Here is a 12,392-nt window from a genome sequence, read left to right as displayed (position 1 = left end):
TCTGAAGTTACCTCCCCCAGGGATGCTTTATTATCACCATATTTTATTTCTTTCTTAACACGTTTCACAATTAGGAATTACCTTGTTTTTACATTTGTTTGCTCATTATCTGATTCTCCGAGGAATGTAAGGATCTCCAGTACCTAGAAGTGGGCCCAGAATGAGTCAGCGCTGAAGGAATATATTCATTAAGTGGATGAGTGTAGAATTCTGCTCAGCTCACTAATTGCTAAGTCTCTAAGATATGAGATCTTGGGACATTAGGATGTCAGGCCTACAAGCACTGCTGCCATCTTGCTTCTGGTCTGAAGAAAGAGCTAGCCCAGGGAGGGGTAGACCCGAGCAGGAGGCCTGACTGGACCTCCTGGCCCCCACTGTCCTTCAGGACTTGCAGTTTTGTGAGAGTATTTTCAGTTATTTGCAGCTGAAGTCATCCTTTGCCGTTAGCTGACCACTTACCATGTACCCTCACTTTGCTTAGCATTTTAGAAATAATATTTCTAGGCTTTGTAACATTGGAGGCTGGCATTAGCTCCAAGGGTGCCCTTGTGACAATTAGTAACAGAGACCCCCCTCTGAGCAGATGTAGCCGTGGCTCCCACTCACCTCCGCCCAGGATGTCCCTGGTGAAGACGCAGCCTGAACCCCATTACAAGGTAGCATAGGTGCCGTTGCTCCCGTTTTGCAGTGAGGAGACCCAGACCCAGAGCGGAATTGACTTGCCCAACATCACATGGTTTAGCCACAGGCAGAGCTGGGAATCAAACCATGTCTTTCAAAAGCTCATACCAACTTTTAAAAACAATGTTTAGTTTTGACTTTAAATGACACATTTGAATAGAATGAAATAAAACCAAAAAATAAACATTTAAAATTGAGCTGTGTTGGTGGATTCTTTCCTCAGGCAAAGCCTACCGAAACGTTTTCAATATTTTATTTTTTTTTTTTGGCTTCGACAATAGACAAAATATGGAATGTGTCATAGATGTGCGTGTCATCTTGCACAGGGGCCGTGATGATGTTCCTTGTATAGTTCCAATGTTAGTATATGTGTGGCTGAAGCGAACACAGTATGGGTTTTTTAAAAAGGCTTATTGAGATATAAGTCACACACCATACAGCTTACTCATTCCAAGGGTACAATTCAATGGTTTTTGGTATATACACAGAGTTGTGCAACCACCACCATAATGAATTTTAGAATTTCATCACTCCAAAAATAAACTTTGTACCCCTTGGCCCAGTCTTCCCTCCCCCTGGTCCCTGGCAACCACTAACCTGCTTTCTGTCTCTACAGAGTTGCCTGCTCTGGACATTTCACGTAAATGGGGTCACACACCACGTGGTCCTTTGTGACTGGCATCCTTCACATAGCATAAGAATTTCAAGTTCATGTGTAGCTTGTATCCGTACTTCATTCCTTTTCATGGCTGAATAATATTCTACTGTATGGGTATATCCCATCTTATCTATTCATTCATTGGTTAGTGGGCATTTTTTGTGTTTCCACTTTTCTGGCTGTTATGAATAATGTTGCTATGAACATTCATGCCCAAGTTTTTGTATGGACATATGTTTTCATTTCTCTTGGGTACATACCTAGGAGTGAAATTGTTGGATCATACGATAAATCTATGTTTAATCATCTGAGGAACGTCCAGATGGTTTGCCAAAGTGGCTTCACCATTGTATGTTCTCACCAGCAGTGTCTCAGGGTTCCAATTTCTCCACATCCTCACAAACATTTGTTACTATCTGACTTTTTTGGGGGTTTGTTTGTTTGTTTGGGTTTTTTTGGCTGTGCCGTGCTGCTGGCAGGATCTCAGTTCCTCAACCAGGGACTGAATCCAGGCCACGGCAGTGAAAGTGCAGAATCCTAACCACTAGGCCACCAGGGAATTCCCTGCTATCTGACTCTTAATGACAGCCCTCCCAGTGGCTGTGAAGTGGTATCTTGTGTGGCTTTGATTTGCATTTCCCTGATGGCTAATGATGTTGAGCATCTTTTCATGTGCTTAATGACCATTTGCATATCTTCATTGGAGAAATGTCTTTTCAGATGCTTTGCCCAGTTTTTAACTGGGCTATTCATCTTTTTATTATTGTCTGGGTGTGGGTTTTAGTAAGGGAATACGGGGCTGGCTGAATTAGCTCACTGTCTGAACCACCTGGATATAGTGTATTGGAGAGCACTGTCTCTCATCTTAGAAAATCAGATTTTTCACATACAGTCTCAAGTAGATCCCAGGTCAAATAAAGAAAATCGGAGTAGGATACGCCAAGCCTTGGTAACACTGAGGAAGAACGCTTTCTGGCTGTGTGATCCTGGGTAAATTACTTAACTTTTTTGAGCCTCGGGTTTGGGTCCATTTCATAGGCTGAGACTCTTCCTCTCAATCTGTGCGTGTCAGATGCTTAGGAAAGCAGCACCTCTCACTCAGCACTAGCCCTGCGGCAGGCAGTGCGGTCAGTGCCGCTCCAGGATGGATGAATGCCGTTTCCCTTCTCTTCCTGCTTCTCAAAGCTCAGCCCCACTTCTCAGGGCTCAGAGGCTGAGATCACTTGAAGGAAAGTCACAGTTATTTCATCAGATTAACCACAATAGCTAGAGCTCACAATGGTTGGAGGAGAGGATGACATATCCAGATCTGATTTGGCCATGAGAGGCACTGGAGCCCTAAGGATGTTTCAGCAGCATCTTCTGAGAGAGGAGACCTGGTGGGCAGAGCTTCCTGTACCAGGGTCTTTTCTTTCCACTAGGGATAGCCTGCAGGGGATGCTGGCCGCCCTGGGGAAATGCTGGTCCCCACCCCCTCCACCTATAGCCTGTTGGAAGGAAGGGCAGAAGAGGAGGCCACAGGGATGTGCACAGCGTGTGGACACACGTCACCCTGTGCGCTAGCACACGCGACTCAGTCAACGCCTTGGAATCGGACTCAATAAGATTTTACCCCTTTGTGAGGAGCATTCAGGGAAGCAAGAGATGTGCAGGCATTTCCTCTGTTCCCTATAGACTGTTTCTCTCATCACCCCAGCCTGGATTTAACTCAGCATCCCTTCCTTCCTTCCTTCCTTCCTTCCTTCCTTCCTTCCTTCCTTCCATCCTTCCTTCCTTCCTTCCTCCCTCCCTCCCTCCTCCTCTTTCTCTCTCTCTCTCTTTCTCTTCCTTCCTTCCTTCGTTCCTTCCTTCGTTCCTTCTTTCCTTCCTTTCTTTCTTTCTTCCTTTCTTCTTTCTTTCTTTCTTCTTTCTTTCCTTCTTTCACGTTTGTGGAGCATTTCCTCTGCGCCAAGCATTGTTCTAGCCACTGGGGATTCAAATATCAATCCACCTCCAATGTGCTCATCACCAAGGAAGGGAGAAGTAGATGTTTGTGTATTGAGGTACCAGGTGAGCTTGGATTTAGAAGCTGTGCCAACATCTTCAATGTCTAGGCAGATAGAAAAAGTCACCTCAAGATGGGTTCTTCTGATCAGGGAAGAGCCACGGGCATAATTCCTATAGATATGCAAGGGGATGGACAGTGGTACTCACATCCTGGGGGAAGAAAGGACAGGAGGCTCGTCTGACCCCCACCCCCGGGCTGCCTCCCCCTCCAAGCACAGGTCTGTGGGGGATGCAACTGGGGCAGGGACAGATGTTGGGAAATGCACCAACTTGCCTTAGAAGCCTGGAAGCCTTGCAGAAAAAGAAGGACTGACATTACAACCCTCTCTGGAGTTCAAGGACAGGGAAATTGAGGAGGAGGGTCTAACAGGGGGTCCCGACCAAGGCCTGTGAAAGGAAGGACACCAAGGGTGTCAGAGTGGGAGCTCACAATGAGGGGAGGAGACACAGTGCCTAGTCCTGCCCCAGGCCCTTGGAATTTGTGAGCAGGTTCAGGCTGTCCCTGAATTGATGGTGACTGTGATCCAACCTCCCCAGTGTGTCCTTGTGCTTTGGGGAAACAGTGCTAGAGCTTGTGAGTGTGAACTAGCACAGTATGACCTTGAAGTTCAAGTGTGGAACCCCACTCTTTTTTATTCTATTTTATTTATTTTTTATTCAGCATGTTCTTATAAGCTATACATTTTATACATATTAGTGTATATATGTCAACTCCAATCTCCCAATTCATCCCACCACCACCCCCCCGCCACTTTCCCCCCTTGGTGTCCATATGTTTGTCTTCTACATCTGTGTCTCTATTTCTGCCCTGCAAACTGGTTCATCTGTACCATTTTCCTAGGTTCCACATATATGTGTTAATATACGATATTTGTTTTTCTCTTTCTGACTTACTTCACTCTGTATGACAGTCTCTAGATCCATCCTTGTCTCTACAAATGACCCAATTTTGTTCCTTTTTATGGCTGAGTAACATTCCATTGTATATATGTACCACATCTTCTTTATCCATTCGTCTGTCAATGGGCATTTAGGTTGCTTCCATGTCCTGGCTATTGTAAATAGTGCTGCAATGAACATTAAGGTGCATGTGTCTTTTTGAATTACGGTTTTCTCTGGGTATATGCCTAGTAGTGGGATTGCTGGGTCATATGGTAGTTCTATGTGGGATTGCTGGGTCATATGGTAGTTCTATTTTTAGTTTTTTAAGGAACCTCCATACTGTTCTCCATAGTGGCTGAATCAATTTATATTCCCACCATGGAACCCCACTCTTGCTTGGACAGATCTGGGCTAGCAAGACTCTTAGCTGGAAACAGGCAAGTGTGCCTTGCAAGCGTGCACTGGGTCAGTGTCCTACAGGGACAGCAAGTGTCAGTCCAGAAGCCATTGTGCCAGTGGGCCAGTCGGACTCCGCATTCTCTCCTCTCCTTTCCTCTTCTCCTTGTCCTCTTTTTTTTTTTTTTTTTTTTGCGATACATGGGTCTCTCACCGCCATGGCCTCTCCCGTTGCGGAGCACAGGCTCCGGACGCGCAGGCCCAGCAGCCATGGCTCATGGGCCCAGCCGCTCCGCGGCATGCGGGATCCTCCCGGACCAGGACATGAACCCGTGTCCCCTGCATCGGCAGGTGGACTCCCAACCACTGCAACACCAGGGAAGCCCCTCCTTGTCCTCTTATTCCTCCTCCACAATCACCTCTTTCTCCTCCCCTCTCTCTCTCTCCCTGGTATTAGAAGTAGAATATCCCTTTGGATCAAGTAAACCCTTAAGTCCTTGGGCAGTTTAAGCCGGGGGAAGGGGAGAATGGGGGTGAGCCTCAAAAACAGATGTTGGAATTCCAGTAGGATCAGGTGGATGCTTAAATGGGTCATTAGAAAGGCAAAAACTAAATATAACTGTTGTTCTTGTCATCTGTGAAATGATTTTGCCAGAAATCCAGGCCTATGATTGAGTAACTTGGCCACTCTATTAGTCAGGAAATGTTAATTTCTTTAACAAAAAATACTCAAGTCAGTGGGGTTTAAAATATATATATACCTGTAATATATGACAATAGTGGTACAAAGAACTGGAGGTGGCTAATGGAGCCATAATGTTGCAGGTTTCCCACATTTTATGTGAAACCACTAAAAATGTGGTTTTTAAAAGCCAATAGGGGAATTAAAATGGAATACTAAAAAATAATTGATTAACCCAAAAGACAGTAGGAAAGGAGGAATAGAAGATCAAAAAAGAGATGGGACAAGTAGAAAACAAATAATAAACTGGTAGACCTAAACCCAACGTATCAATATTTGTATTAAATGTAAGTGGACAAAGCTGACCAATTAAAAGGCAGAGATTGTCAAATTGATGGAAAAGCAATATAGGTATTCCCACTTTTGGAAAGTTCACTTTACCCCACTTTGCTTTTATGAAAGCCCTGTATTAGTACATGTTTCTGCTAACTGAAAGAAAGCTGAAGAGGATTTTCGCTTTTATGAAAAAAGGCAAAAAGTGATAATAGTGTTCAGCATTTGTTCCACAGTGAGAAGTTATAGAGGCAGCATGCACCCTGAGCAGTGAGAGGGGCACTGCCAAGCTCCTTCCCTGGAAGCTACACTCAGCACCTCAGCGTCAAGCTGCCACAGCTTTGAACTGTATCTGTGAGCACTCTGTGTTTTATCTCAATTTATCTTGTGCATCCGTTAGCAAGATGTGTCCTGAGGTAATTGCTTCTTTGCTTTATGCCATTTCAGCTTACAAAGGGTTTCATAGAAATGCCCTAGTTTTGGATAGCAGAGAAAACCTGAATTCCTCTTTATGCTGTTTATGAGAGACACTTTTTAAATGGTTTATTACAGGATATTAAATATAGTTCCCTATGCCATACAGTCGGGCCTTGTTGTTTATCCATTCTATATATAATAGTTTGCATCTGCTAATCCCAAACTCCCAGTCTATCCCTCCCTGACCCCTCTCCCCCTTGGCTACCACAAGCCTGTTCTCTATATCTGTGAGTCTGTTTCTGTTTCATAGATAAGTTCAATTGTGTCATATTTTAGATTCCACATATAAGCGATATCATATGATATTTGTCTTTCTCTTTTTGACTTACTTCACTTAGTATGATAGTCTCTAGGTCCATCCATGTTGCTGCAAATGGCGTTATTTCTTCTTCTTTATGGTTGAGTAGTATTCCATTGTATATATATACCACATCTTCATTATCTGGTCATCTGTTGATGAACATTTAGGTTGTTTCCATGTCTTGGGTATTGTAAAGAGTGCTGCTATGAACATAAGGGTGCATGTATCTTTTCTCACACTTTTAATTTAAAGAAACAGGCTGAAAGTAGAAGAATGGAAAACAATACCTTATGAAAACAGTAGTAAGTATAAGAAAGCTGGAGTGCCTATAATAATATTAGCCAAAATAGATGTCAAGGCAAGGAGTATTACAAGGGCTTCCCTGGTGGCGCAGTGGTTGAGAGTCCGCCTGCCAATGCAGGGGACACGGGTTCGTGCCCCGGTCCGGGAGGATCCCACATGCCGCGGAGCGGCTGGGCCCATGAGCCATGGCCGCTGAGCCTGCGCGTCCGGAGCCTGTGCTCTACAACGGCAGAGGCCACAGCAGTGAGAGGCCCGCGTACCGCAAAAAAAAAAAAAAAAAAAAAAAAAAAAAGATAACAAGGATCATTTCATAATGATTAAAGGACCAATTCATCAGGAAAATGTACCCATTCTGTATGTGTATGTGCCTAACGACAGAGCATCCAAATGTATGGAACACAAACCAGTAAAATTGAAGGGAGAACTAGGCAAGTCCACAGTTGAAGATTTTTAACACTCTTTTCTCAGTAACTGATAGAACAACTAGACAAAAATATCAGTTATGATACAGAAGATTTGAACGCTATTAATTGCCTTGACCTAACTGATATGTAAAGACACCACATTCAACAAGAGCAGAATACACATTCTTTTCAAATGTATCTGGAAAATTTCACTAAAAGTCAAAAGACTAGAACAAAATAAAAACTCAGCAGTGCAGGTTGCTGGGCTGATATTCAAACAACTCACTGGGTCATGACCTCAAAGCAAATGTGGGAGAGATGTGTAATTGGAAAGGGACGTTTGCAAGTCATGAGTTGATTCAGGCAGCATTTTGCCTAAGAGATGAGTGGACATAGAAACTGGATTTGAAATAAATCCCTCATATTGTCCAGTCTGCCTGTTTCAGTCCCTGAGAATATTTGATAATTTACTTATCACTGATTCAGGAACAAAGGGAGCTTAAACTGGCCTGAACCTCAAATTTCCAGCTCTAGACTTTTCGGGTTTTTTTTTTTTCCCCAGCGTCTGTGAAGAGTACTAATTATTCATAAGGAATCAGTCATGTTGACACACAATAGTAAATAATATATGTTCTACTGAAGGGGCACATTGGGTTATAAAATGTGACATTCCAGATCTCTCTATATGCAGACCTGATGTCTTGTAACTTCTAGTCATGGTAAGCCTGCGAAAGTTAGGGATGGTTGATAACTGCCTCTTTCTTCCAGAGTGGGACTTTTCTGCCCCAAATCCCACCCATTTCCTTATCTTTCTGTGCTTTAATATCATCATCAGTGTGACTGTGAAAAGTGCTTTGGTTGTTTTAGTAATAAAACAGCTCAGTGTGATTGAGGCCATGGAAACTAATTGTTAAGGTTACTGGAAATTCATAGGACCAGCTCCTTGGAGTAACTGTAAAGAACAATTTTATTCTGACACTTGAGTATCACATTCTGTCTTCTTTTTCTCCAAGTTTCTCTTTCTCCATCTATGCCCTTCCTACCCCCGCCCCCCCAGATGCAGACTCCTCAGTCACTGTGATAATGTGGGAAAGTGATAGCAGGGAAAAGTAGAAGTTCAAAGATAATCTCCCACCTGGGGGTCAATCTGTCTAGTACTGGGGAGCTTAAAAAGGTAGGAAACAAAAGGAGAGTCTGAGTGTCTAATATTTTTTTTTTTTTGCAAAAAGCTTTGGAATTTGCCTGTGGTGGGTGCAGGATAACCTCAGAATGTCAGCTCAGCTGTTCAGCCTTGGATCTCTTCTCTTAAAGATGCTTTCCCTGTAAAGTGACTCCACAGATGCCTTGTGCTTGATTCTTTATCATCCATGGCACTGGTGTCTGAGAGGTACTTGTCTCTTCCATGACCTGTCTGAGTCTTATTCAAAGTCATTTGCAGTAGCTATAATATGATCTATGGACTATTTCCAAATGTGCATAATTGATATCATGGTGGCCAAAGAATGACCAGGTTACCTCAATTATTCCTTTTCCACACACACTCTTCAGGATCGTGTAGACTCTACCATTATTGCCATGTTAACCCAGACTTCAAGTATAGCTCCCTTTTGGAGCCTCCAGTAGTAGGTAGGAAACTCACATGTTATCACAATAATCGCCCAAACCTATTGTCTACCTAGGCAAATTTCTTATTTATTAGAATATATCAAATGAACACAGGGCAAATTTTCATTATGTAAATGAAGTATGTGGCAAATGGTACAAATTAGACTATTAAATGAAATAAACTTCTCTCATTATGTTTAAAAAAATAGTTCTCTTTTTTTGAGTTCAGGGCCAGCTTCTTAAGCTCAGAGTGCTAAAGTGGCATTATCCTCATTTTACAGATGAGAAAATGGAAAGGCAGGGAGTTTAAGTGATTTGCCAAAATTCACCTAGTAAGTTATCAAGTTATCCAGACTCCTTGCTTTTTCCACCACACCATGCTGTCTCAAAGGGTTAAAGTGGGAGTTTGTAAGTTTTTTGTTTTTTTTGTTTTTTTGTTTTTTGCGGTACACGGGCCTCTCACTGTTGTGGCCTCTCCCGTTGCCGAGCACAGGCTCCAGACGCGCAGGCTCAGCGGTCATGGCTCACGGGCCCAGCCGCTCCGCGGCATGTGGGATCCTCCCAGACCGGGGCACGAACCCGTGTCCCCTGCATCGGCAGGCGGACTCTCAACCACTGCGCCACCAGGGAAGCCCTGTAAGTTTTTTGATTACACAAGTCAGTGGACATGGCCCTTGATGAATTATGAGTCATGAACTCTCATCTGGCAATTCAAGCCATGAAATGTTCCAAGATAAGATATGAGTTGGTAGGGTCCTTACTGTGCAGTATTTGTGCATTTGATCTTCACTGATGTGCCCAGCACTGTTAACCCCTTTGTGACAAATACAATGAACCCTATTCAGTCTATGAACTCATGCTGTCCTGAACATCATTTTGATTGTTATTTGTAGTTGGGGTTTCTTATGCGGAACAGTGCACATCCCTGAAGATGCGTGTGATCTGACTCAGCTGCTCAGTCGACCAAGAGAATCATCCAAAGGTGCAGAGTTGTGCCTCTAAAAATGAACGGTGGTCCTTCCACTTCTTTTGCCACCTGCTTCAAAGCTTCACTGCCTTGATTCCATTTTAGCATTTAATCTTCCATCTTTCTGCATAAAGAAAACACAAGCCAACAGTGTGATTTCCCCCAACTTCCTGCCCACTTCATCTCTACCCAAGACACATCTGCATCTCCACTCATTCTTGCTTCTTTCTCTCTAGTCAAAGTGAAAGAGGTATCCCTCCTCCTGGATGCATCAGTAGGGTCCAGACAGGAAGTGGAGTTCATTCAGATGGTTTAAACGAGGAGACTTTTAAGGAAGGGTCTAATTATAGAGGGCATTTGTGGACAGGGTTCAAAGGAATAAACAAAAGATGTTGAAACACCCAGAGCTAGCAAAAATGAAAGTAATCACATTCAGCCCTAGGGTTGAAGACACCATGGGAGGAAATTTTGTTACTAGAGTCTCTGAGACCTGGAGTTCTTTGAGGGGTCATGGTCATGGGGGGATGGGGTGCTGCCAGAGGGAAGGGGCAGAGGCAGGTCTTGGCTGACATTGGCAGAACCCAACTGAAAGGTAGCTGTATTAGTCAGAGGAACAGAACAGTTATTTATCTACTATAGGAATTGGTTCGCACGGCCATGGAGGCTGAGAAGTCCTGAGATCTGTAGGAGGCAACCTGGAGACCCAGGAAAGCTGATGGTGAAAGTTTTAGTCTGAATGTAGGAGAGGACTGCTGTCCCAGCTCAAGCAGTCAGGCTGGAGAAGTTCCCTCTTATTCAGCCTTCTGGTTCTATTCAGGCCTTCAACTTGGATGAGGCCCACCATATTGGGGAGGGCAATCTGCTTTACTCAGTTGATTCATTCAAATGTTAATTTCATCCAAAACTGCCTTCACATACACACCCAGAATAATGTTTGACCAAAGATCTGGGCACCTCCTGGTCCAATCAAGTTGGTAAAATTAAATCATCACAGTGGCCATCTTGGGAGACAATATGCTGCTCTCTGTAGGAATTAGTCTCTGGGAGCCCTGAGCAGAGCAGGGAAAGACACAGGCTGGATCCCAGTGGAGAAGACCCAGCATAACTGTTTTACTAAATGGATTGAACTCTGTAGACTGGTTTCCGTTCTCCTCCTCACTATTTTCAGTTATGCTCCAACTGATCTTGGGCAAAGCCTATTCTTTTTTAGTCACTTTGGGGTCCAATTAGCCTCATTTTCAGGTATTAAAAATCCAGTCCAATCTTAAACAAGACAGTGATTTCTCAGGCTATTCAAATACTCTTCCTTCCCCTCCTGACTCAGCTTCATCAGCCATCAGGGGAAGTGGGCTCATGCCTGCCCTTTCTCTCTCCTGTTCCGTGTCACACCCTCTGCCTCATGGCTGGCTTTCCCAGGGTGGATCCCAGAGGGAAGACGCGTGGGACGCTGGTCAAAGTTCTTTTGACTTAGCTGAGCTTTTGTTCCTACTTCTCCCTTGGCTGTTGAATGCCCTCTGTGAGTCACATAGCTTGTATGAGGCATGTATTAGCTTCCTCTGAGACACCCCGTGGTGGCCCTGGATCTACCATTTCCTCTGAACTTCTTCCTCTGAACAAGTTCCTCTGAACTTCTTCTGACTCTCCCCAGCTCCTGCCCCGCAGTGGTACACTCCACAGCCTCCTCTGTTGGGGTTTCCTCTCTGCAGCCGGAAGTTGATCAGAGCAGGGTCCCTTCAGCACTTCTCTGACCCAGCTCCTCCCTCCAGCCTACACCTGGCCTGGGGGAACCCGTGTACCCCTGTTTCCCAAATGGTGGTGGAGAATGGGCCCCTCAGCTGCCCCCTTTCAACTGTTCCTTGGTGGGCTGCTGTAGCCAGGCCTGCAGGAGACTTCAGTCTCTTTACCCCCAAATACCGGGGCATACAAGTCAAACTCTCCCTTCTATTTTCTCAAATTAAAAAAAAAAAAAAATTCTCTCTCACCATAAGGAAATCCTCTTTGAATCTCAGCCCAGTCTCACACAGGCTGTTGAGGGTGATATCAGCTGACTGGCATGTACTCTCTAGATCAGCAGTCTCCAGCCTTTTTGGCACCAAGTACCGGTTTCATGGAAGACAGTTTTTCCCTGGATCAGGGTAGGGGGGATTGGTTCAGGCGGTAATGCGAGCGATGGCGAGCGGCAGACGAAGCTTCACTCACTGGCCCGCCGTCACCTCCTGCTGTGCAGCATGGCTCCTAACAGGCCGTGGATGGTACCGGTCCATGGCCTGGGGGGTGGGGAACCCCTGCTTTAGAAGGTAGAGGCAGGGCTGGGGCTAGGGTGAGGTGAGTGAGGCACTGTGTGGGTGTAAAATTTAAGAGAGCACCAAAAACTCGGTGATCCAGGTAAGTGATATATATTTATTTATTTATATATTTAAATGGAAGTATAGTTGATTTACACCGTTGTGTTAATTCCTGCTGTATAGCAAAGTGATTCAGTTATACAAACATATATATATATACTTTTTTTTTAAATTTTCTTTTCCATTATGCTTTATCATAAGGTATTGAATGTAGTTCCCTATGCTATACAGGAGGACCTGTTGTTTATCCATTCTGTATATAATAGCTTCAGGTAGGTAATACTTTAATGCAGTTACAAAAAAATCAAAATT

At 44.2% G+C, this 12,392-nt stretch overlaps 1 non-coding gene across 1 annotated transcript; it reads right to left on the bottom strand.

Moving 5' to 3' along the window:
• Positions 1-963: 963 nt before the first annotated feature.
• On the bottom strand, positions 964-1,069 carry LOC115861961 (U6 spliceosomal RNA). The gene has a single exon (XR_004042946.1). It is a non-coding gene; the product is annotated as a U6 spliceosomal RNA (small nuclear RNA).
• Between the last annotated feature and the right edge of the window lie 11,323 nt (positions 1,070-12,392).

This window comes from Globicephala melas, chromosome 2 (assembly GCF_963455315.2).
Source record: "Globicephala melas chromosome 2, mGloMel1.2, whole genome shotgun sequence".
In the NCBI taxonomy this organism is placed as follows: Eukaryota; Metazoa; Chordata; class Mammalia; order Artiodactyla; family Delphinidae; genus Globicephala; species Globicephala melas.
This window is presented reverse-complemented; position numbering and strand designations above follow the sequence as displayed.